Raw genomic sequence first — 23,282 nt, forward strand, 5'->3', positions numbered from 1 at the left:
AAGGGGATAGATCCTGCCCCCTACACGGACCCTTGGCCCCAGCCAGACCGGACCATAATTTGCTGTCCCCCAGCACTCTATCCATGCTCCCATCCCCCAGCCTTTGTGCCCTTGGTCCTCCTCCTGGAATGCCCTTATCTACCTCTGTTCTTCAGTGCCCACTCCAGGTTTCACTGTGTTAATGAAAAGGCCCTGCATCATACCTAACCCACTCTGATCCCTCTGCCCACCCCCCCAAACTGCCAAGGGCACCTAATTCTCCAGGGTCATAAGGCCTCAGTAAGAGCTGTCCTGTGTGGTCCCAGTACTGACAGCTTACATGTCCTTTGCCTTTCAGTGACCACGTCTTGTCTCCCCTACTCAATGGTAGACTTCTTAAAGGCACCGAAAGGGCACTAGACTTCTTTTTATACCCACTGTGCCCAAATAAACCTGAGAAGCTTTCGCAAGAACATTCTCATGTGTCAGTTGAACGAATGACAAATGAGCTTCTGCTGCTGGTGGGAGTAGGAAGAGGAAAACTATTGTGTAAATGCGGTTATTCAACAGGGTATGGCTGGCCCAGCAAGGCCCTCCCAAAATGAGTCACCTGGTCGCAGATAACTTGATCTACCACCCCCTCCCTGGGATCTAGAAATACCTGTAAACCCAGGGTGGATGATTAGGGCAAAACATTGATGAGGGGTAAGGCATTTGCATTTGTCATAATTAGATTCGTATCATATCAAAGTTTAATTTACTTCAAGTTCTAGAAAACAATATCTTTATTCTTAGGAATCTACATCGAAATACTCAGAGAGAGGAGTTCCCGTAGTGGTGCAGCGGAAATGAATCTGACTAGGGACCATGAGGTTGAGGGTTCAATCCCTGGCCTTGCTCAGTGGGTTGAGGATCTGGCGTTGCTATGAGCTGTGGTGTAGGTCTCAGACATGGCTCGGATCTGGTGATGCTGTGGCTGTGGTGTAGGCCTGCAGGTGCAGCTCCGATTCAACCCCTAGCCTGGGCACTTCCACATGCTGAAGGTGCAGCCCTTAAAATAACTTTTTTAAAAAGTCTGGAGAAAATAACAAAGGGCCCCCTTCCACTAGAGCTGAACTGGAGGGTGAACCCAGGGAGGACATTGGTTATTACATATCTACACTGGGCACAAAAATTCCAGCCCTGTCAAAATTGTCCCTCAGAGACATATTTCCTAGAGTTCCCTAATGGCTCAGCAGGTTAAGGATCTGGCATTGTCACTGCTGTGGCACACATTCAGTCCCTGAACTTCTCATGCTGTGGGTGCAGTCAAAAAAAAAAGAGAGAGAGAGAGAGAGAGGGACACAAGTCTTCTCCAAAGTAGGCTTCCCCGGAGTTCCCATCGTGGGCGCAGTGGTTAACGAATCTGACTAGGAACCATGAGGTTGCGGGTTCGATCCCTGCCCTTGCTCAGTGGGTTGAGGATCCAGCATTGCCGTGAGCTGTGCTGTAGGTCGAAGACGTGGCTCAGACCCCGAGTTGCTGTGGCTCTGGCGTAGACCGGTGGCTACGGCTCTGATTCGACCCCTAGCCTGGGAACCTCCATATGCCCTGGGAATCAGCCCTAGAAAAGGCAAAACAAAAACAAAAAACAAAAAACAAAAAAAAAAAACAAAGTAGGCTTCCCCTTTTCTATGGTTTTGTTTTGTTTGTTTGTTTTTTGGCTGCACCTGTAGCACATGGACGTGCTCAGGCCAGAGATCAAGTCAGCGCCATAGCAACGACCCAAGCCACAGCTGCGGCCACGCTGGATCCTTAACCTGCTGTGCCACAAGGGAATTTCCAGCCCACCCCTTTTCTTACTTCTTATTTACTTCTTCCTCTCCCCCAAATCAGCACTCTTCCAGGAGGCTGCCCTATCAGTACCAGAGGACAGGACTGGTTAACCTTTTGGGTCTATTCTTATACGTAGTTCATATTTTCTGGAGGTGTTTTGACACCTGTTTTGTCCACAAGCCCATAACAAGTCAGGTTACATTTGCTAAGCCACAGCCTTCTGGGTGTTTCGTGGTATTTCGTTTCCCCTTCAAATTTGTGGTGAGTCCTATTCATCTTGCCTGACTTTAGGCCTTTAGACCATGTTTGTTCCTCTGAGAACCCATGTGGGCTTTCTCCGGTTTCCCACACTGCCCCCATCATCACCACCACCTAATTCCAAAGGAAGCCCCCCCCCACCCCCCGCGCCTGCACCCTGGCCCCGGGCATAGCCTCCCTCCCCAGGTACCCTGTCTGTCACAGCTGGGTGTGGCTGCTTTAAGGAACACGCCTCTTTAAATAAGAGACAGCAGGGAAGGGAATGGAGCAAACCAACATATTATCCAACTTCATTTATTAATTAATTCAGAAATCCTTATATACATCTTTTATGTGCAGACTACTCAGTGCTAAGTGGGTTGGAGGATGAAAGCTGAAGCACAACAGTGGGGATGGCTGTTTTTAGAACACTGGAAATAAAAAATCTTGGAAATTGGACTGTAGCATCCTAACGCCAGAAACCGAGTAATAATAACTTCCTTTCTGACAGTGTCTTTTACTTCAGTGAGCTTACTTCAAGTTCACCTCATTATTCATGCATTCATGCTCATGTTTCTTAAACAGTTACTCAGTATCAATGCTGCACCACCAGGTACATGCAAAGACCCCAAGAGGCAAAGCTCCAAGCCCAGACCACAGGGGGCTAATATTCTAAGCAGTCGTGGACTGTCCCACTGGCCCCCCAGACACATGTTTACTGCACCAGCCACAATGGGGCACCAGAGGAAATTTTAAAGTCGAGAAAATAGGAGTTTCCGTCGTGGCTCAGTGGCTAATGAATCCAACTAGGAACCATAAGGTTGTGGGTTCGGTCCCTGCCCTTGCTCAGTGGGTTAACGATCCAGCGTTGCCGTGAGCTGTGGTGTAGGTTGCAGACATAGCTCGGATCCCGTGTTGCTGTGGCTCTGGCGTAGACTGGCGGCTACAGCTCCGATTCGACCCCTAGCCTGGGAACCTCCATATGCCATGGGTGCGGTCCTAGAAAAGACAAAATGACAAAAAATTAAAAAAAAAATAAAGTCGAGAAAATGAGAAGCAGAAAGAAGCTATTGTGGCTTCAGTACACACATAAATTTTGTTGCTTCTAAAAACATGATTTTATAATTTAGAATTATGTTCATGTATTTTTTCATTACTTAGGGGACCCTAAGCCCATCAGTGCTGAAAGAACCTCTAAAGATCTTACTTAACCCAGCCAAACAGTAAGTAGAAGTGGCAATCCTAAATACCAACGAGGGTCAAGGCAATGCAGATTAATCAAGACACACAACCCTAACCCGAAGCCATTAAGAAAGTGGGACTGAAGGACGGGGGTGGGGGGGTGGGGATTTACTAGGTGGGAGAGAGAGGGTGAGAGAAAGAGATGGGGGGAAGAATGGCACCCATACTTCTGACTTGGGCACTGGCGGGGTTATTCCCTGAGAGAAGAGGATGCAGGCAAAGGTGTGCATCGGAGGCAACCCACAATGAATGGCATTTTGGATGCTCTAAGTTTGAGACACATCCAGGCAAGAGGTACGTCTGGGAACCCCGCTGGATGCAGCAGCGGAGAGGAGGAGCCTGCTGGGGGGAAGGCGCAAGAGGGGACATCATGGACTGGCGAGGACTAAGTGCTGTAAAGCGGTCTGAGGAAGGGCCAGAGAGGGAGAAGGACACCCAGAAAGGACCTGGCAGCCTCTGGGGAAGCAGAGGCAGGAGTGTTGAGGGTTGCGCTCAAGAGAGAGGCAAGCCACACAGGGAAGGAAGAGATTTAGCATCAAAGAGCTTGCTGGGGACCATTTAAGAAAGAGGTGTGACTGCTAAGGGAGGTGACTGGGACAGCGTGGACAGATGACTCGAGAAGTTTGCTTGTGATGGAAAAGACAGAGAAAAGCTGCTGGAGACACAGAGATGGGGGCGGGGAGGTGTCCTTTCTCCCTTCCTCCTTCCCCAGATAAGAGGGACCTAAGGATGTGTAAATGCTGAGGGAAAAAAAAAAAAAAAACAGGAGTTCCCTTTGTGACTCAGAGGTTAACGAGCCCAACTCACATCCATGAGGTTGCGGGTTTGATCCCTGGCCTTGCTCAGTGGGTTAAGGATCCGGCATTGCCGTGAGCTGTAGTGTAGGTCAAAGATGCTGCTCGGGAGTTCCCGTCGTGGCGCAGTGGTTAACGAATCCGACTAGGAACCATGAGGTTGCGGGTTCGGTCCCTGCCCTTGCTCAGTGGGTTAACGATCTGGCGTTGCCGTGAGCTGTGGTGTAGGTTGCAGACGCGGCTCGGATCCCACGTTGCTGTGGCTCTGGCGCAGGCCGGTGGCTACAGCTCCGATTCAACCCCTAGCCTGGGAACCTCCATATGCCGCGGGAGTGGCCCAAGAAATAGCAACAACAACAACAACAACAACGAAAAAAAAAAGACAAAAGACCAAAAAAAAAAAAAAAGATGCTGCTCGGATCCCACATTTCTGTGGCTGTGACCTAGGCCAGCGGCTGCAGCTCAGATTCAACCCTTAGCCTGGGAACCTCCATATGCTGAGGGTGCGGCCATAAAATGCAAAAAAAAAAAAAAAAGTTGCAGATACAGATGCTCTGGGCTGTCCCAGGATTGTAGGGGGAGCACACTGAGCCACAGTCTGAAAGGCCCGCAGGACAAGTGCATCATTAATAATTCCCTTACAGGGCGGAGACCCAGGCAGCCGGAGTTAAGGTCATACAAGTACTAAGGTACTGGGGCCCAGACCTACAACGTGGGTCTCCCAGTTCCTGGTCTTTCTTCCACACCCGGAGTTCTCAATGGGGCCACCCCGGGATGGCGAGGGTGGGGGCCCTCTGTCAGCACCACTGTGGGTGGGCAGTGCTCGGGTATGTGCCCATGGGGACCTGGACGCCCTGCAGTTCCCACAACAACCCACAAAAGAGCCCTCTCACATGACTTTAGAACATTCCATCAGGCATTCACAGAGGTGAAAAGCCCATTTCAGCATCTAGACCCAAACTCCCTTTCGGAAATAAAGACAGAGGAATTTTGCATGGTTTTAACATAGACCGAATTGTCTAGGAATGCCAGTGGAGCGCAAATCAAGGAGATACTGTACTTTATGTTCAGAACTTTACCAAGAGTGGTTCAGCATCTGGGAAAAACACATCAACCTCAGCAGCATCTCTCCTGGTATTCGAGTCACCCACACACCTGTATCTTGTGGGTATTTGTGGCTGTTACATCCTCAGAGATTCTATGAACAGGTTCAAGCATCTGACTCCTTCCTTCTGTTTGCTGTGTGCTCGTGCCCAAGTAATTACATATTAGAATAAGTGATAGTGTATTATAATTAACTTTCCCCTTATTTCTCTTTTATAATACAGTTTAGGCATTATACTGATTTTTAATTTTTTAATTTTTTTTGTCTTTTTTGTTGTTGTTGTTATTGTTGTTGCTATTTCTTGGGCCGCTCCCGTGGCATATGGAGGTTCCCAGGCTAGGGGTTGAATCGAAGCTGTAGCCACTGGCCTACGCCAGAGCCACAGCAACGCGGGATCCGAGCCGCGTCTGCAACCTACACCACAGCTCACGGCAACGCCGGATCGTTAACCCACTGAGCAAGGGCAGGGACCGAACCCGCAACCTCATGGTTCCTAGTCGGATTCGTTAACCACTGCGCCACGACGGGAACTCCTGATTTTTAAAAATTGATATATATAGGTATGCCATATGATCTATGAATTTTATCCGGGGTAATCAGGAGGCATTACAAATATTTACTCAATAAAAAGGGGCACCATCCAAGATCATGCGGCCCTAGAAGCAAAGGAAATTTCAGTGCTGTGGGAAACTGAGGGGTGAACAGAATCAGCATGGCTTCAAATGTTCAATGCAACAGAATACATTCAACAGTCTTTTACAGATATGGACACAAAATTCCTGAATGATGGGTATCTGATGGGATCAACCCATGGGGCTTAAGACAATTCAGGTGGGCATCTTTGGGAAATTTCATTTCTACAATTCATTGAAATTATACTACACTTGGGCATTTCCCAGCACATAAGGACAACAGATAGAAGACCACACATCATTTGCAGGGCCCAGGGAAATGACAAATGGCTGAATGTCTGGAGGCAAAGATGTGTTTAGAAGAAGTCAAAGAACTAGGTGCCAGGCTTGGTCTGTGGAATATCTTCTTAATGGATGAGAAGATGGGTAAACAGTATGTAAGAGGATGCTTAAGGATATTTATGGAAATGCTATATCACGAGGAATCATGGACAGGAATAGGGATAGGGAAGTGATCCCAGAGGACTGCCAATAGGTTAAAAAGGCAGGCCAGAAATACTTAGGGCTCAGAATCCGAGAGGGTTATTTAATGGTAGGGGAAGTGGCCAAAATTCCCAGAGGTGTGCCCATTCCTGCCAAACAGGGACCAAGGGTTAAAACAAAACAAAACGAAAAAATAAGGTGTCCTTCAGGAGTTTCCATATGGCTCAGCAAGTTAAGGATCCGGTGCTGTCACTGCAGTGGCTCAGGGTCACTTCGATGCTGAGGGTTCAATCCCTGGCCTGGGAAGTACACATGCCATGGGTGCAGCCAGAAGGAAAAAAAAAAAAAAAAGTCCTTTAATTAAGAGGGGAGAGCTAACTGAGTCATGTGTCCTCCCCATCCGAGGACACCTGGGGACTGGGAAAAAATGGAAGGGCACAGCCAGCTGGCTTGGAATGCTAATGTGAAGCTCAAAAAGCGGCTTTCTGAGTCTGACTCTTCCACTAACCCTCACAACACTATTTCCTCTCGGTTTCTTCATCAAAAAATAAAGAAAACACAACAGAACACTTTGATGCTATCATTGTAAATTTTTCTCTTGTTTTCATGCTCTTCCAGGAGCATTGCACATATACATAAATTCCTAAATGTCAGGTCAAAGTAGCGGTAGGGATTAACAAGCAGATTGACTCTGAAATGAGGAGCTGAAACCTGTCCCAGAAGGAAGTAGGGGCACCTGGCTCACTTAGGCTCCGAAGAAACATCTAGATGTAGGAAGTGCATACAGAAACCAGTTTACAAGTCTCTCTGCAGAGCTGACTCAGCCAAGAGGCCAAAGGTGCACCCCCCCCCCCAGTATTAAAGTGAGGTGGGACTCCCAAGCAGGTACACCCACCTGGAAGACACACCAGTTCATCTCTGAGAGGCCACAGCAGAAGAGGAAAGTCTTCCTGGTTTAGGAGTCAAGCAGGGAGAGTTCTAGGGTGAGGCAAACGTGACACTTGCCTTGGGCATAAAGCTTAAGGAAGTGCCCCAAAGAGCTTAGTAATCAAGATAAATGATATTGTAATGCAATATCTTAAAAACAAACAAACAAACAAAAAAAAAATGAATTGGCGAACCAAGGTGTGAACTGCTGCTGAACAGGAAGCAGGGCTGGGATTAGGCAAGGTCCTGTGAGGGTCTGTGATGTTAGCACAGTCCCACATCCCAAGGACCTATCCCAGCCCTTACTGCCAACAGCACCTCCGGAGAAATACCCCACAGCACCACAATCTCTTATCTAAAGCCTTTGGAATTCAGAATGGTTTCAGTTTTTAAAAAAGCAAATATAAGAGTTCCCATCATGGATCAGTGCCAGAAATGAATCTGACCAGCATCCATGAGGACACAGGTTCGATCCCTGGCTTCATGCAGTGCGTTAAGGATCCGGCGTTGCTGTGAGCTGTGGTGTAGGTTGCAGATGTGGCTTGGTTCTGGCAATGCTGTGGCTGTGGCATAGACTGGCAGCTGTAGCTCCGATTAGACCCCTAGCCTGGGAACCTCCATATGCCGCAGGTGTGGCCCTAAAAAGACAAAAATAAAAATAAAAATAAAAATGGTAATGTAGAGCGCATCTAACAGATTATACAATCTCCGTGGCAGGGGCGGGGGCAGCACCCCCAGACACACACCCTCCGCCCAGTCAAGAGACCAGCAGTGGCCTCGTATTTGTCCAGGTCAGGCTTTGCCATCACACAAGTTAAAGAAAAGCTTTTGGGTTTTATATTTGAAACTGCAGAAATAAAGGAGTATGGGCCTGAATAGCATGACGTTAGGTCTCTTAAGGGAAAAAAAAGGCAGCAGATCAAAACCCCAATGTTTGTTGTAAACGTATGCAGAAGAGAGAACTGCCAATGATCACCCAGAGGAAGGTAATTTCTGAAAGTTGGTCAAGCCCAGAGCAGACTTACAGCATTTCCCATCAGCCAACCAAATACTGCCACTGTGAAATACCACCTGTGTGTAGAAGCCTGTGCAGAGTCCTGAGCTGTCCTGAGACATACAAGACACAGGTCCAGCCCTCAAGAGCTGAAAAGTTAGGGAGGGGTGGGGTCTGGAAGGCAACCACAAATCATCAAATATTAGAAACCAAACAGAGCTAATCCACACCCATACTTTAAGAATAGTGAAACCAAAGTTTGGAGAGGTAGAAGGCCTTGCACAACTTAGCAAGAGGAAGTCAGTGGCAGGGAGACATCAGACTTGGTGCTAACTGCCCTTCACTGCACTCTGCAAAAAAAGTACATAATAATTGTCAATTTAGTGAGGAAATTACAAGAGGAGTGAAAGATCCCAGCTGAAGTGGTTTGGGTCAAATACACCTTTGGAGCAAAGATGGGTTCTGACTTCTAAAAAGACTTTGATTTGAGGAGGCAGCAAACAGATGAGGGGCCTCCTGGCAGGGAAATAATATGAGGTATGGGGCGGGGGGTGTGTGTGGCAGGTGAGCTGGGCATGTGGATTAGGCTGTGGGGAAAGACAGAGAAGGAGCTGTTGGAAAAGCAGGCAAAGGTGATGCATGGAGAGTTTAAATGCCGGGGGAAGAACCTAAAATTAAGGTCCGAAGTCACCACCCCCCACTCATATGAGTTCTGCCTTCATGACTTACGCTGGCTGCCTACCACCCTTGTAGGAAGAAGCCAAGCACAGGAGTTTAAAAGAACCCACATTGGGGGTCAGATTCTTTCCATTTAAATCCAGGCTCTGCTGCCAACTGTGTGACCTTGGACAAGCTGCTTAACCTCTCTTTGCCTCAGTTTACTCACCTGCAAAAGAGAAATAATACAAGTACCCGCCTTGTGAGAGTTACATGGAAATGTTTCCTGTCCTGAAAACAGCATCTGGCATTATAAGTATTCAATGAATGTTAGTTGTTGTGAACCTTATTATTTTGGTTAAATCTGTAGTTATACCTTATCCTAAGTAGTAATGGCCATGAAATCCCAGGCTGTGGAGTTCCCGTCGTGGCACAGCAGAGATGAATCCAACTAGGAACCAGGAGGTTGCGGGTTCCATCCTTGGCCTCACTTGTGGGTTGGGGATCCGGCATTGCCTTGGACTGTGGTGTAGGTCGCCTATGTGGTTCGGATCTGGCGTTGTCATGGCTCTGGCGTAGGCCTGTGGCTACAGCTCCGATTACACCCTAGCCTGGGAACCTCCATATACCATGGGTGCGGCCCTGAAAAAGACAAAAAAAAAAAAAAATCCCAGGCTGCTTGTGACAGTTAGGGTTTGATGATACATACACAACAAGAGGTTAAATCAGAAGCGTTACCCAAGACAGTGGACACGGCATGTCTGATGCTCCCAAGCTGGTGAGTGGGGCTCCAACAGGCAGAAATTTGATATCCAACCCTGGAAACATGATATCTGACCCTGCAACTGGGAGGACAGAGTGGACTGGCATCTGATCACACCTGAGACACCCAAGGTGTGAGAGGCAAGCTGCCCATCTGCTGTGGGCAGAGCCAAGGGAGCTGAGAGAGCTGGGCAGGGGGCAGGAGGCGGGGCCTGCATTCCCAGGTTCACTGCCTCAAAGGTGAGTGTCTCCTTGGGCCACCAGGGGCCACCTGTAAGAACAGGCGGGCCCGCGATGAGAGCAGGTCTTGTCCAAGAGAGCCACTCAGACAGGCAGAAGGACCTCAGACGAAAGAGGATGGAGGTGAACCACTGCATTTTAGGGGCTAAGAAAAAAAAGAGTGAACTAGAGTAAAGGATAATTTGCTCCTTTCAAGACAACTGGAAGTAAACGGATGCACCAGCTGTGGGGGAAGAATCTCTGAGAACCATGCGCACGGCCACAGGAGAGACTCAGCATGAAGTACCTGCCAAGCCCCGGGAGCTGGGAGCTGGCAGACAACAGTGCTGGCCAAGCAAGCCCTTTCCTGTCCCTCTCGGCCCACTGACAAAAGACTGGATATATTAAGTCCTGAATAGAGACTATGTGACTTAAAGTGACCACAGGACCTTCTACTGCCTAAGAATGACCTGGAAAGTTATGAGGCCTGATGGAGTTCTCCTCCCAGGGCAGGAAAAAAACTAAATCCATGAAATCAACATCAAGGGATAGTGGGAGACAAAATTAAGTTGTGTTATGAGTACATCCCAATGAGTCACGTTTCTTTACACTCATTAGAAACATAGCTATTAAAATGAAATGTTTGTCCCCATACCAACTAAAATCGTCTCTCACATTCCCAGTGGTATGGTAACTACCTTCAGAAATCACTACTCAGAAGAAAATAAGAATCAAAAGAAATCATACGGCTTAATGATAACTGTTAATGTTTTACTGCACATCTTTTTTGTTTCTCCATGCCTCCATAAACATTAAAAAAAATAAAAATGGATCATACTATAATAAAAAAAAAAAGGAAATCATGGCTCTCAGGAAAACGCGAGACAGGCAGGGACAGAAAAGATTGGTTTGGTAGATTCAATGGGAAGTCATTTGTGCCTCTGCCTTGAATAGGATGAAATTAAAATAGAAGTTGTACCAGTGGAGAGCAGAATCCTTGGACAAATGGCTTGTTCAAGGGGAAATCGAGGCAGCCCGATTTCATGATTGGAAAAGCTATAACTTCCTGAGTTCCTAGGCTGAACCTAGAGTATGATCTTACTCTCTCAGGTGGAGCTAGGACAGAAGAGGGGGGAACACATACGCTCTGACTCTGAGTCACTTGGAAAGCACCAGCCAAAGTCCCAGGTCCTGCAGCCCTGAGAAGATCCTGGGCTGAACCAGGCCCTGGAATCTGCCAAACCCAAGTGTAGCATGTAAGACATACGCTAATGCACAGCTTCCCTGCTGCCTTCACTTGGGGACAGTCAGAGGATGAGAAGGGTGTGAAGATTAAGTTTTAAGAGAAGATGTAAGGGGTGCGCCCCATGGTTTAGGCGATGGCGAGTATAAGGGTGAACATACACCACCTTTCGGCCACCCCCATTTAAACCGTCAAAGGAGGAATGACCCGATCTGGTCCCCTGTCACAAGAAGGGACTTGTTCCAGCTGTGGCTTTGTCCCTTAACTTCCAATTTGGCTTCTTTCTCCTTCAACCCCACCTCTGCCCTCTCAGCTCTGACTTCCTATACCTCCAGACCAGCTGAGTTCTTGTCTGAAAAAAGACCAAATCACCCAGATTCCAAGGGATCATCCAAGAATTATTGCTGGAGGGGTTAGAGAATATCTCTTGCAACATTCTTATTTTACAGACAAGGAGACCAAAGGCCCAAGATCTCCTGTCACATGCCCAGAGTCACTAAGCTGAGACAAGAACTCAAGTGCCCTGACCCTGAGCACAATGCTCCATCATACACCTTCATGCTAACTCTTGGTGAAGCGGTGGCAGTGGCGGTGGAGGCGGCGGCGCAGTGGGGGGGGGGGGTTGGCTCCCCTCCCCCAGACCACCATCTCCACCTTCACTCCTCTTCCACAAACACCTCCAAAGAGGAGGAAAATCCACGGAGTTAACTTGCCTGGAACCAACCAAGACGCAAGAGATGAGGAGCATCTCCACGAACGAGCTGGTCACCTTTGAGTGGGGTAATGCATGGCCACCCATACTTTCTCAGAAGAACAGGAGAGCCGGACGCTTGCTATGCTCTGCAGAGTACACCTGGGACCCAGAGTCATAACCAGGGTCTCCACAACCAGACTCTAACGATGGGCAGGGGAAGGCCCAGAAACTAGGTTGGAGGCCCGGAGTCAAGAATCTACAAAGATAAACTACTATGACTAGTGGAGCAGGGTGACAGAAAGAAAGATGCTGCCCAGAGAGCCTGTTAAGAAAGAGAAAAATTTGGGCGTTCCCATCATGGCTCAGTGGTTAATGAATCCGACTAGGAACCATGAGGTTGCGGGTTTGGTCCCTGGCCTTGCTCAGTGGGTTAAGGATCCGGTGTTGCCATGAGCTGTGCTGTAGGTCGCAGACACGGCTCAGATCTGGTGTTGCTGTGGCTCTGGCATAGGCCAGCGGCTACAGCTCTGATTAGACCCCTAGCCTGGGAACCTCCATATGCCGCTGGAGCGGCTCTAGAAAAGGCAAAAAGACAAAAAAAAAAAAAAAAGAGAGAGAGGAGAAAGAGAAAAATTTGGCATCCAAGTGAAATGGGGTTTATGAGATACATTCCTGTGCCAAGCAGAAAGTTTGGTCCTCTTAGAGCAACTCCCAGGCCATTGGACTGCTTCCCCAATACAGGGTACTGACCTGTCTCTTCTTCCCGAACATTCGTCAGGATGTCATTTACCAAATGAGAATCTCCACTTCTATCTCCTTTTAACTAGCTGTGTTTAAGCCTTACCAGCTCTCCTTCTTATAGTTTAACTAATACCGCCTCCACTTGTACCTTCTCCCCAGCATTTGTTCCACCACACGACCCAAGGCTATGGAATCAGATAGATCTCGGTTCAAATTCCAACTTGGATACTTGCTAGCTGTGTGACACGCACAATGACTTTATCTTTCGGAGCCTTGGTTTTTCCAGCTCTGAAATGGAGATAAGTAAAAGCCATCTGATTGCTATAAGAGGAGAAACCTAACGAGTGCTTAGCCCAATGCTTGCATATCATAAGTATTCAATAAACAGCGGCTGTGGCTATCGTTATCACTGAAGCCAGGTGAAGCTCCACGTGTGGCATGAAATCTCAAAGGGCTGAGATGGGCTGTCCAAGGTCACACACAAGAGTCAGGGAGGGATCCCAGAGTTCCCAATCCCAGAAGCTTTTGCCAACTATCAGCTCCTACTCAAACAGCAGCACTGCCCGATGATAGCAATCTGGTTATCTGATCATGTCCAAGTTACCACAACTGATGATTTAATAGGTCCTCACCATGTGCTAGGAACTGGGAAGGCCACATGAAAGCTTTAAGGCATCTACAGATAAGCCTCGGAAGGTCATTTGTTTGTTTGTGGTAGGCAAAAACACAATGACAAAACCAAAGTCTGGGGGAAAATAAGAAGTTTGGAGGCACAGTATATGTTGTCAAGTGGTGACAATATTTCTTGTCCATGTTTGTTTTTAGAAGGTAGATGAAAGTAAGACCAATGTCCTGGCTGCCTTATTCCTGGTTGAGAAAGGCTTTTTCTATTGGAAAGGAGAGGGCGGGGGACTGGAGACTCAATGGGGCCTGGCCAAGGACAGCTCTGAAAAAGAAGATGGGGCTCGCAGTGGGCTAAAAATAGCAATGGTGAGGACCATTGCTCTAAAGAACTGCAGTATTTTCTGCAAGGTGGGCTTCTTTCTGTACCAGGACCTGTCCCTCCACTGACTGTGAAAGCAACGAAACCAGGCAGCCTCACGTTTTCTCTTGAAGCATGAATCACCTCTCAGAATTCCAGAAAAGAATCCTCTCTTTGTGGCCCTTCAGTACCCTTCTTGGCCAGCATCCCTAGCTCCTCGGGGCTGGTGTCAAGGCCTTAGGAAAACTCAGGGTGAGTGACCTTTCTGATGGAAATGGGCTATTCCAGAAACTCATGTGACAGGAGTGCCTCTTAAAAACTGAAAGGAAACAATGAATGAATGAACCAGCTAGAGAAGGCCTTCATCATTCAAGTCCAACTACGAAAGCCGTCAGAAATAGCTAATGCAGTGTGTTCTGAATGCAGGGGCTTCTGAGGTGGAAAGGAATGGTGGCAGGAAAAGCCCTCTCCAATTACACCCTGGATCTCCCTACAGTAAGTTAAGATTTGACAATGCAAATCTAATTTTTTTTTTTTAACTGCCATGCTTCTAGCGGGTGGAACAGCAGAGATGAGCAATCTGAGGACCTAGGTCCTGCCCATATAGACTGTCTACCCTAATTCCAAGGATGCTGTCCCTTCTCAACACCAGCCACACTGGGAACCAGGAGCCCTGAAAGGATCTCAAACTCCCTGTCAGGGAGCCGGCGGAGTAAAGGACAACGGGGAGCTGGATGTTCAGAACGAAGAAGTGACAATGACTTCAGTTACTCCTCAAATTGCCAGACTGGGTAATGACCAACCCTGAAGGTAGAAGCATCAACATCAATGGAAAGGAACCTTTCACAACCATCCTCTGAGGGAGCAGGGGGCCAATATCACTCACTCTGTGACCTCAACCCCACTAAATATGTATAGAAGGGAACTGATGTGAAAATGGATGCTGAAGACAGACGTTGAGTGAAGGAGCATGGGAGTCCTCACCTGCACAATGGAGGTGAGCAAAGGGAAGGGAGCAGACTCTCGTTATCTGGGAATGTGATAGATTCCTCATCCAGCCACAGTGCTCTCTACAGAGGTGAGCTGCAGGGGTGAAAGCCCGTCTTTTCCTTGAATCGAAGTGGTATCGCACACCCCACAGCTCCAAGTCTGAGGCACATGTACATTTGATGGCAAACATACAGGTAGCTAAATTCTATCAGTGCATCTGTATCTCATAAGGAAAAAGTGGAACCAGTGCGTCTCCCCTGGTATCTGATTCTAAACCCTGAAATCCCAGGAGAGGAAAACTTTCCCAGCACAGATATTCACACACACCTTAGCCAGTGTGTTAACGCTCAGTGTGACTCAGTTTCCCTCAATGGAAGCCACAGTCCAAAAAGTGCCACCTCTTAGCCCTTCCCCAGAAATCAGCTTGCAGTGTACTTTTCAAACACAAAGCCTCTGATGTCTCAGAGGTGGTGGCAGAGTAAGCAGAAGACCTGGGTGCCAGCAAGGCTGAGTTTCTTCCTGCTCAGAGCATCAGGATCCCTTCTGACACTCCCTCCCTAGCAGGTGTTGCCGCAAAGGGACCTGAGAGTCTGCCAGGTCAGAAATTATCCACACCTTAAAAGAAATGTTCCCGGAAAAAGGAAAAAACAACAACAACAAAAAACCCAACTGCCTTGTCTGTAAATTAGGGGTGGTAAGGAGGGCAGAGGAAAGTAAAGAGATACAAATTTGAAAACAGGCTGTGCCAGGGTTAGATTTCTCTTCTCTCAAGGACAGCCAGATCTGATATGACTGCTGATAAGGCCCAGCAGCTTCACTTTCCTGCCCTTACCCAAGACTCAACGTATAAGAGCGTCCCCTCATCACCAGAGATCCTTCTCAGAGCTTGGAGGGTGACCACCCCTGAGATGCCGGCTGTGACAATGTCTACCAGGGAAAATCCTATTGGGAAGGAGCTCTAAGGCGTCTGGGGAGCAAAGGCAGACAGCATACTTGCCACCCTGCGCTGCCCACTAGTGCCTTTCTGCCTAAAAACTACACTTTTAAAGCCAACATTGTGCTTTCCCGATCACTCATGCTGTAATGCAGCCCTTTCCCGCAAAACAACACCTTTCTACAACACGTGAATCTGATCCCAGTGAAATAAACAGTATAAGGCTTCCCAGTTCCTTTGACATCTTTCATTCAAGGCCCTTAAGTCACTTCATAAATGTAAAAATTCATGCCTCATCACTTTGAAAGGGGAAGTCAGAGGGAGTATCATTTTCCCATTTTATGGTCAGCACATTGCAGGAACATGGAAAAGCCCCTCTCTCACCACCGGAGGTGGGGCGGACAGGCCCCTGTTATCATTATCCTCAGCTGGGGATAAACCAAAGGCGACCTGAGCCATAATAACCCGGCCTATTTAAAGAGGAAAGGGTCTTAGAAGTAGGGTTGGTGGTGCTCTCTGGTCTAGCACCTGCACCTGACAGCCACAAGTTCAAGGGTCATAGAGGGCTAAAGTTCAAGGGGTGTATTTTTTCCTGCTATCCCTTACTGGTCCTGGAATTTCCCCCCCTCCAACTTTAAGTGGCCAAAGTCAACACTAAATCAGCCTGTCATTTCCCTCCAAGGACCAGATAAATAAGTTGGTCCAGCCTCTACTGTCTCCCCAGCTACTCATCTCTGTCCCCAAATACAAAGCCTTGGGGAGGAGGGCCAAGCCTCATCTCAGCCCATCCCTTTATGCCTCTAGGGCAAGGGCAAGGGGTCCTGGCAGGCCCACCACTGGCCCAACCACTCCCATCATTAGTTCATTCCCAGGAGCAGAGAGGAGAGTCACCCTGCAGTCCAGCCCTCGCTGCCCCCTTGCTTTCGGTCTCCAGAGGCGGGCAGCTGTAGGTCTGCCCTGCAATCAGGGGAAAACCTGAATCTCAAAGGGCTGTCTTTTCTAAGAGGAAGAAAGGCAATGGGCAGTCCTGCCACAGGAAAGAAGCTGGTGGTCACATGCAAGCTGGCTCAGAGCGAGTGGCACCTTGTTCTTGGAGACACAAGGTCGGGGACCGGGAACCTGGAAACGGGCACATTTGTTTTCTAGAGAGAAAGACACTGTATCCCCCACCAGGGAAAGCCATTCAGCCCTCACCTTGACCCCTCTTCCTGCTTATAGCAAAGAAAGGCCAGGCCTCCTGATGACCCAAGACTGGAGGCCAGAGTAACAGCTCATTTGTTACTGGGTGCTGAGAATGTAGGAGCATTGGTGAGTGGAGCCCCCAGGGTTACACTGACACAGGTCCCCGGCGTCCTGGGCTTTCCCTCCTGGGAGGGCTTGAAAGGGCATCAGAACAGCCTGCCACCCTAAGCTCTGTACCTCAGGCAACCAAACAAACATACCCTCAAGGAAACTGTGGAGAAAGAGGGCCACATAGTCCAGTGAGGGAAGGAAAGGGGATCAGTTTCTGACTGGGCTTAGAAAGAGGGAAAGGAGACACCCGGGAAAGAGGCCAATATCTCCCTCCTCTTGCTGTAATGGTCCCTATCCCAGCCCCCCATCTCCCACAGAGGACCGGAGATTAGGGTGGGCAGATGCAGAGCTGGCAGCCAGGAGCTGGGCTGGGCCCCCAAGGCACCGACCCGGGGAGAGGTGGCCGCCTAGGTGTGTAGTCCACCATCACCTAGTTTTGCCATGCACCCCGGAAAGAGGTCTCATCTTGGCACGGTTCCCTCCCGTTCAGAAAAGTCCTCAGCCTCAAACTCAGGAGGGTCGGTGGCTCCCACTCCCAAGCCTCTCCAGCTTCCACCCAGACTAACGCCCCCTCCGCCCTCTCGAGGCGGCCTCAGGGATGCTCTCGGCTCAGAGGAAGAAGAGGGTGTCAACCTTCCGCTGCCGGAGATCCCCGGCTGGCCCCGTCCCCTGGCATCTCTCCGATACCCCCTTTGTTTCAGGCGGGGAAAGTTGACAACGTGCACCCCTTCCCCAACACGCCCCCCTGTGCGCCCATCCCCCGCAGGGAATCCAAGACCAAGCGCACCACCTAATCTGCAGCTCGCTCTTGAGCCAGGGCACCGCTTCGAAACCGAAAGCAAAGAGAAAGCGGGATTCAGCAGCGCCCCCAGCCCGGTCGCCGGGGTGCAGGGTCTTCCCCAACACCGCACCATAGCCCGCGCCCCCCGCACTCGGCGTTGTCCGCCCCGCGCGGCCACCTCTCCTTGCGGCGGAAAGGCCTCGTGGCGGGCATCGGGGGCACCTACCGGTGCGGGGCCGGGGCCGCGAGCAGGGGCTGGGCAGGGCCGGCCTCCTGCCCCGCGCAGGTGCGGCCAGGAGCGCTGTCTCCCCTCTCGCTCCAGCTCCTCCTCCCGCGCCGGGACTCCGGGCGCTCTCCTGCGCCGCCTGCTCCCCGCCCCCACGCCGGCGCTCCGGCTCCCCCCGCGCCGCGTTGCCGGCAGTGCCTCCCCCACACCGTTGGCCCTCCTGCACAGCGCTTAGTCCCGCATTGTGTGTCTGCGCCCGCCCTGGGGGCGCTGGGGCCGGGGGGCTGCGGCCGCCGCTGCCCGGCCCGAACAGAGGCGCCGGCGGCGGCGGCGGCGGCGGCGGCGGCGGCGGCGGCGGCGGCGGCGGCGGCGGCGGCACTCACCCATAGTACGGATGCGGTGCAAACTGCACATGCTCGCGTCTGACAGGCGCTCTGCCTCCGGCCCCGCTTAACTCCTTGCTCGCCCGCCGGCCCGCTTGCGCGCCGGGTCCGCTGCCCCGCGGACCCCACCGTCTCCCGCCTCCGGGAGTCGGCAGCGCCCCGGCGCCTGAAAGCGCGGCCTCGATCTGGGCTGCGGCGCAGGTGACTGCAGTGCAGACTTCTTCCGCCCTCCCGGCCCCTGCCGCCCAGCCTGCGTTTGAGATGTCTGCAGGAGCCCGGAGGAGAGGACTAGCTGGCACCCTTCACCTCCCAGCCTGTAGGAGTAGTGCGGACCGCCTGTACCACGTCCACTGTGGATATCCTGTGGTTCCCAGCTACCTGAGGGCCACAATTTACAAGATATTGCAGACCCACTATGTCCCAGCAGCGTGTTCCGTGCCATCCATTCGTTGAAACGGGCCTGCAGGATAGGTTTTATTGTCCTTATTTTTTCTTTCTTTCTTTTTCTTTTTTAAAGTTTTAATGACCGCACTCACATCACATGGGAGTTCTCAGGCCAGGAATGGAATCAGAGCGGCAGCTGTGGAAACGCTGGATCATTTTAACCCACTGCCTAGGCCGGGAATGAACGGGCAGGTCCGAAGCAACCTAAGCCCGAGGGAGTCGGGTTCTTAACCCAGGCTGCCAGGGCGGGAACGTCAAATTATCCCCAATTTCAAGATGGAAAAACTGAGGCCTACGGAAGTTAAGGAATCTGCCTAAGGCAAAGGCTGAACCTCCTTTGGCTTATAACACAAAGATTGAAAAAGAAGATGGTCTTCCTGATGTCAATCTAGATTTTTCTATTGGAAGGTGGAAAATAATGGATGTCATCTAGAAAGTCTGGAGATTTTGGTATGTGAAATTGTGGGAAATCAGTGACAGAGCGCCCTGACTTGAGACAGGCCTCAGGTGGATCCTAGGTCCTGCAGAAAAGCTGGGCAGGGAGTAGGGATGCAATGAAACCCCTATCCCTATGCAAAGCCTGGGCTGGGCACTGAGCTCAGCAGCCAGGAGGACAGGACATCTTTACAATTTAAAATGCTCCCCAGGGAGTTCCCATATTGGCTCGGTGGTTAACGAACCCGACTAGCATCCATGAAGACATGGGTTCAATCCCTGGCCTCACACAGTGGGTTAAGGATCTGGCATTGGCATAAGCTGTGGTGTAGGTTGCAGATGCTGGCTCGGATCCAGTGTTGTTGTGGCTTGCAGCTACAGCTCCGATTGGACCCCTGGCCTGGGAACCTCCCTATGCCCTAAGAAGACAAAATAAAATAAAATGCTCCCTGAGTATGTCTTTTGTCAATAATCCATCCAGAGGGGGCGCCCTTTCCGAATTCTCACACAGACCCTACGTGTGCCAAGGCCTGATGGGAGAGACCTGATGGCTGTTTCCCTCCTAGCCCTCTCCTTTTTATCACATTCCATCGTGACAAAGGGCTCTCAGAAGCCCAAGGCAGTATGGAATCTTTGAAAAGGAACCTGAAATTCATCCAGCTGGTTTTGCCCCACTCTAAGTGAGAAGCTGAGCTGCTCTGGCCTACTCTCTGAACCTAAGCAGAGGCCTAATTGCCTGATGGAGTCATGGGTTTTTCATCCATTTTCTATCCCTGGCCAGGATATTCAAAGATCAGCAAAGGTGCCCTCTAAATTAGAGATGGCCAATGTGGACAAGGAGTTCTAAGCCCGTTCATTTCATATACGCCCTGTTCTTGGGCTATTGGATGGTTCTTCCCAGAAGGAACACACTGGAGTTTGACACAGGCAGAAGGAGCTATGTTGGGTTTCTCAAACCACTAGAGGAATTACACAGCCATGTGGTGCCAGGGACAAGAGCTCTTGGCTTCCTGAGTTAGTTTCCTCCGCTGAGATGGAGATAATATGGCTACTCCCTAAGCATACAATTGCATAATGCATGGAGAGTCCTCAGTACAGAAAGCCTTCAATAACAGGAAATTGTTTTCTGCTGGGGGTAATGCAGGGATGGGGGAGAAGGGATCAGGGCTACAGTGAGGTATTGTAGGCTATGCTTGAAGAGTCAGGAGACAGCCCCTGCTCAAGAACATCTGGGCAAGAAGAGGCTTCATTGATTGAGTCTAGCAGCAAAACCCACCTGCTGAAGAGGGACCTCCTTGGCGCCCCCTTGCCTCGGAGGCCCAGTTCTGCTCTGGTTTTTCATCCGTGGCTGGCCGCTGATTCTGCTCCCGTTCGGCTCTGGGAGGCAGCATTGGGCAGAGGAAAGCATACCGGGCTGTTAAGACAGAAGATCTGAATTTGGGGTGATTAATCCTTTCAGTACAGTGCAGTGCCTAGCACCCACAATATTTTTAGGGCCCACAGAATGTTTGTCTGTCTTTCAAAATCAGAGGCAAAAAAAAAACACCCTTTGAGATCAAAGAAAACATTTTCATATATAATTTCAGTAGAGAAGCCATAGTATATAGAAGCCAAGATGCCAGTTACAGAATCCAAAAGAAGGAAGAGTTAGAAACTAAGGAACAAGATTTTGCCACTCTCTACTTTATCCAGCTCTCCCAAGGACATAACTCCATCATCTCGGTCTTCCTCATTCCTAAATTAGGAATCATTTCTTCCTAACAAAAATTTATATATTGCCTTACAATTGGCATATCTTATCTCTTTGGGTAAGGCAGCTATTTTTTTTTTCTTTTTATGGCTGCACCTGCAGCATATGGAAGTTCCCAGGCTAGGGGTCAAATCAGAGCTGCAGCTGTGGCCTAACCACAGCCACGGCAATGCCAAGTTGGAGCTTCATCTGCGACCTACACCACAGCTTGTGGCAACGCTGGATCCTTAACCCACTGAGCAAGGCCAGGGATCGAACCTGCATGCTCACAAAGACAATGGCAGGTCCTTAACCCACTGAGCCAAAACAAGAACTCCAAGGCAGCTGTTTTTCATCACCATTTTATAAATGAGGAAATCAAGGCGCAGAGAGATTTATGGTTTGATCAAGGTTATATTGCTCTTAAAGGCAGAATGCAGTTCAAACTCAGGTCTTCTGACACCCCCACCCAAGGTCTTTTCCATCTGCACCTAGAAGATTTCAAATAAGATCAGGTATGGACAGGACAGAGGTGTCTGCTGCAGAAGCAGACCTAAAAATAGCATCTGTAGACTTTGAAAAACTTATGGTTTCCAAAGGAGTGAGGTTGGGGGCTGGGGGGATGCTGGGGCTTTGGGATGAAAATGTTATAAAATTGGGTTGTGATGATCATTGTACAACTATAAATGTAATACATTCATTGAGTAATTTTTTAAAAGGCAAAAATAAACAAATAAAAATAGCATCTGTAGCAGTGAGTGGGTCCCCTGGCTTTTCACCCAAAGAATGCTGAAACATGCATACGTGTGTTGTGGGAATGGGTGGGGAGCGTGGCCCTGGGTGAAGGTAGGCATAGTGGTAGTGGTTCTAGTGATTCGAGTACAGATTCAAGGTGGAGGGCCATGGACACACCAAGCCCCACTACACTAACACACACCAAAGGATGCCAGCCCCTCCTTTGGCTTCTTGTCTTACCAAAGCAACCTGGATCTGATTTCAGACTTCACATCCTCACCAGTGTCTTAAAGAAGTTTATTTAACCTTTCTGAGCCTATTTCCTCATCTGCAAGATGGAAACGGCCATAAAAGTCAACCCCATGGCTGATGCCAGCATAAATAAGATTTTACATATTAGGAACAGAGCAGAGTGCCAGGCACTTAATACATAGTTTGAAGTCCCTGCCACCATCAGCAGTTAATGGTCATTCTCTCCACATCTCTCTTCTAACCCCAGGCAAATTTTTTGGTTTTTGGTTTTTGTCTTTTTGCCTTTTCTAGGGCTGCTCCCGTGGCATATGGAGGTTCCCAGGCTAGGGGTCGAATCGGAGCTATAGCTGCCGGCCTACACCAGAGCCACAGCAACATGGGATCCAAGCTGAGTCTTCGACCTACACCACAGCTCAAGCCAACGCTGGAGCCTTAACCCACTGAGCAAGGCCAGGGATCGAACCCACAACCTCATGGTTCCTAGTCAGATTTGTTAACCACTGCACCACGTTGGGAACTCCTAACCCCAGGCAAGTTTAAAAAAAAAAAAGAGTCTTTCAAGTGTCTTTGTAATCTCTAAAGTGCCTTGAATAGGTTAGGTCCTTACCATGTTTTCTGAAAGACAAGAACTTTTCTGCCCTCCTACAAAGCAAACCAGAAAGCGGTAGAGCTTGTTTGCCATAAGTAAGTTTCTCGATGACTTTCAAGGGGAACCAGGAAGACTTCTATATACTCATTAGACAGAATTGGTTCTCTGGGGGTTGTCCTCTGACCACAAGTCAGGAGAGAGGTTGCTCAAGAGGGTGATTTCAGTGGAGGAACTGGGCCAGCAGCCAGAGCAGGAAAGACCTGGGAGGGAGCAGGAGCCTGGGAATGGGGGGCCAAGAGAGAACTTTGCATAATCTGTCCCAGATGCTGTGATTAAAAAGGAGAGACGTGAGGGTGGAGCAGAGCAAGTATTGAAGTCAAAGGCAATCTTGAGTTTGGAATTAATTGGACCAGCTTTACAGGAAAATGAGCTGGGCGAGAAAGAACTGGAGGAACCCCCAGGGAACCAGCCCTCCTAACAAACATACAGAAATCTTCCTGTACCCTTTAAAAGTCATCATGAAAATTACGGTGAACAGGAGCTACTACTTTGTGGATGGCTTAGTAGAAGGGTAGAAATAAATGTTTTTGGGGTTTTTTGTGGGTTTTTTTTTCCCCCTGGTCTTTTAGGGCCGCACCCAAAGCATATGGAGGTTCCCAGGCTAGGGACTGAATGGGAGCTGTAGCCACGGCCTATATCACAGCCACAACAATGCCAGATCCAAGCCACATCTGCAACCTACACCACAGTCACGGCAATGCCGGATCCTTAACCCACTGAGCAAGGCCAGAGATCAAACCTGCATCCTCATAGATGCTAGTCAGGTTTGTTTCCCTGAGCTATGACGGGAAATCCAGAAGATATGGGCGTGGTCTTGGTGGTAACAGAAAAGGTCAAGGTAATCTGCTCGAGTTTGAAAATGGGGGGCGGGGAGAGGGGGCGTGGTCTCTAACAGCCTTTCCTTGAAATAGGAAGGAAAGAGGCA

General features: G+C 49.5%; 1 protein-coding gene across 4 annotated transcripts in view; it reads right to left on the reverse strand.

The window, feature by feature from the left end:
* TMEM229B (transmembrane protein 229B) overlaps window positions 1-18,309 on the reverse strand; it is a 43,977-nt gene extending 25,668 nt beyond the window's left edge. The window contains exon 1 of one of the 4 annotated variants that reach the window (XM_047797001.1): window positions 18,114-18,309. The gene's annotated coding sequence lies outside the window, so the exon portion shown is untranslated. Of the gene's footprint in view, window positions 1-17,730; window positions 17,888-18,113 lie in introns of those variants that run through there. The other 3 variants (XM_047797000.1, XM_047797005.1, XM_047797004.1) reach the window with 3 other exon arrangements.
* Between the last annotated feature and the right edge of the window lie 4,973 nt (window positions 18,310-23,282).

Source organism: Phacochoerus africanus, chromosome 9 (genome assembly GCF_016906955.1).
Source record: "Phacochoerus africanus isolate WHEZ1 chromosome 9, ROS_Pafr_v1, whole genome shotgun sequence".
In the NCBI taxonomy this organism is placed as follows: Eukaryota; Metazoa; Chordata; class Mammalia; order Artiodactyla; family Suidae; genus Phacochoerus; species Phacochoerus africanus.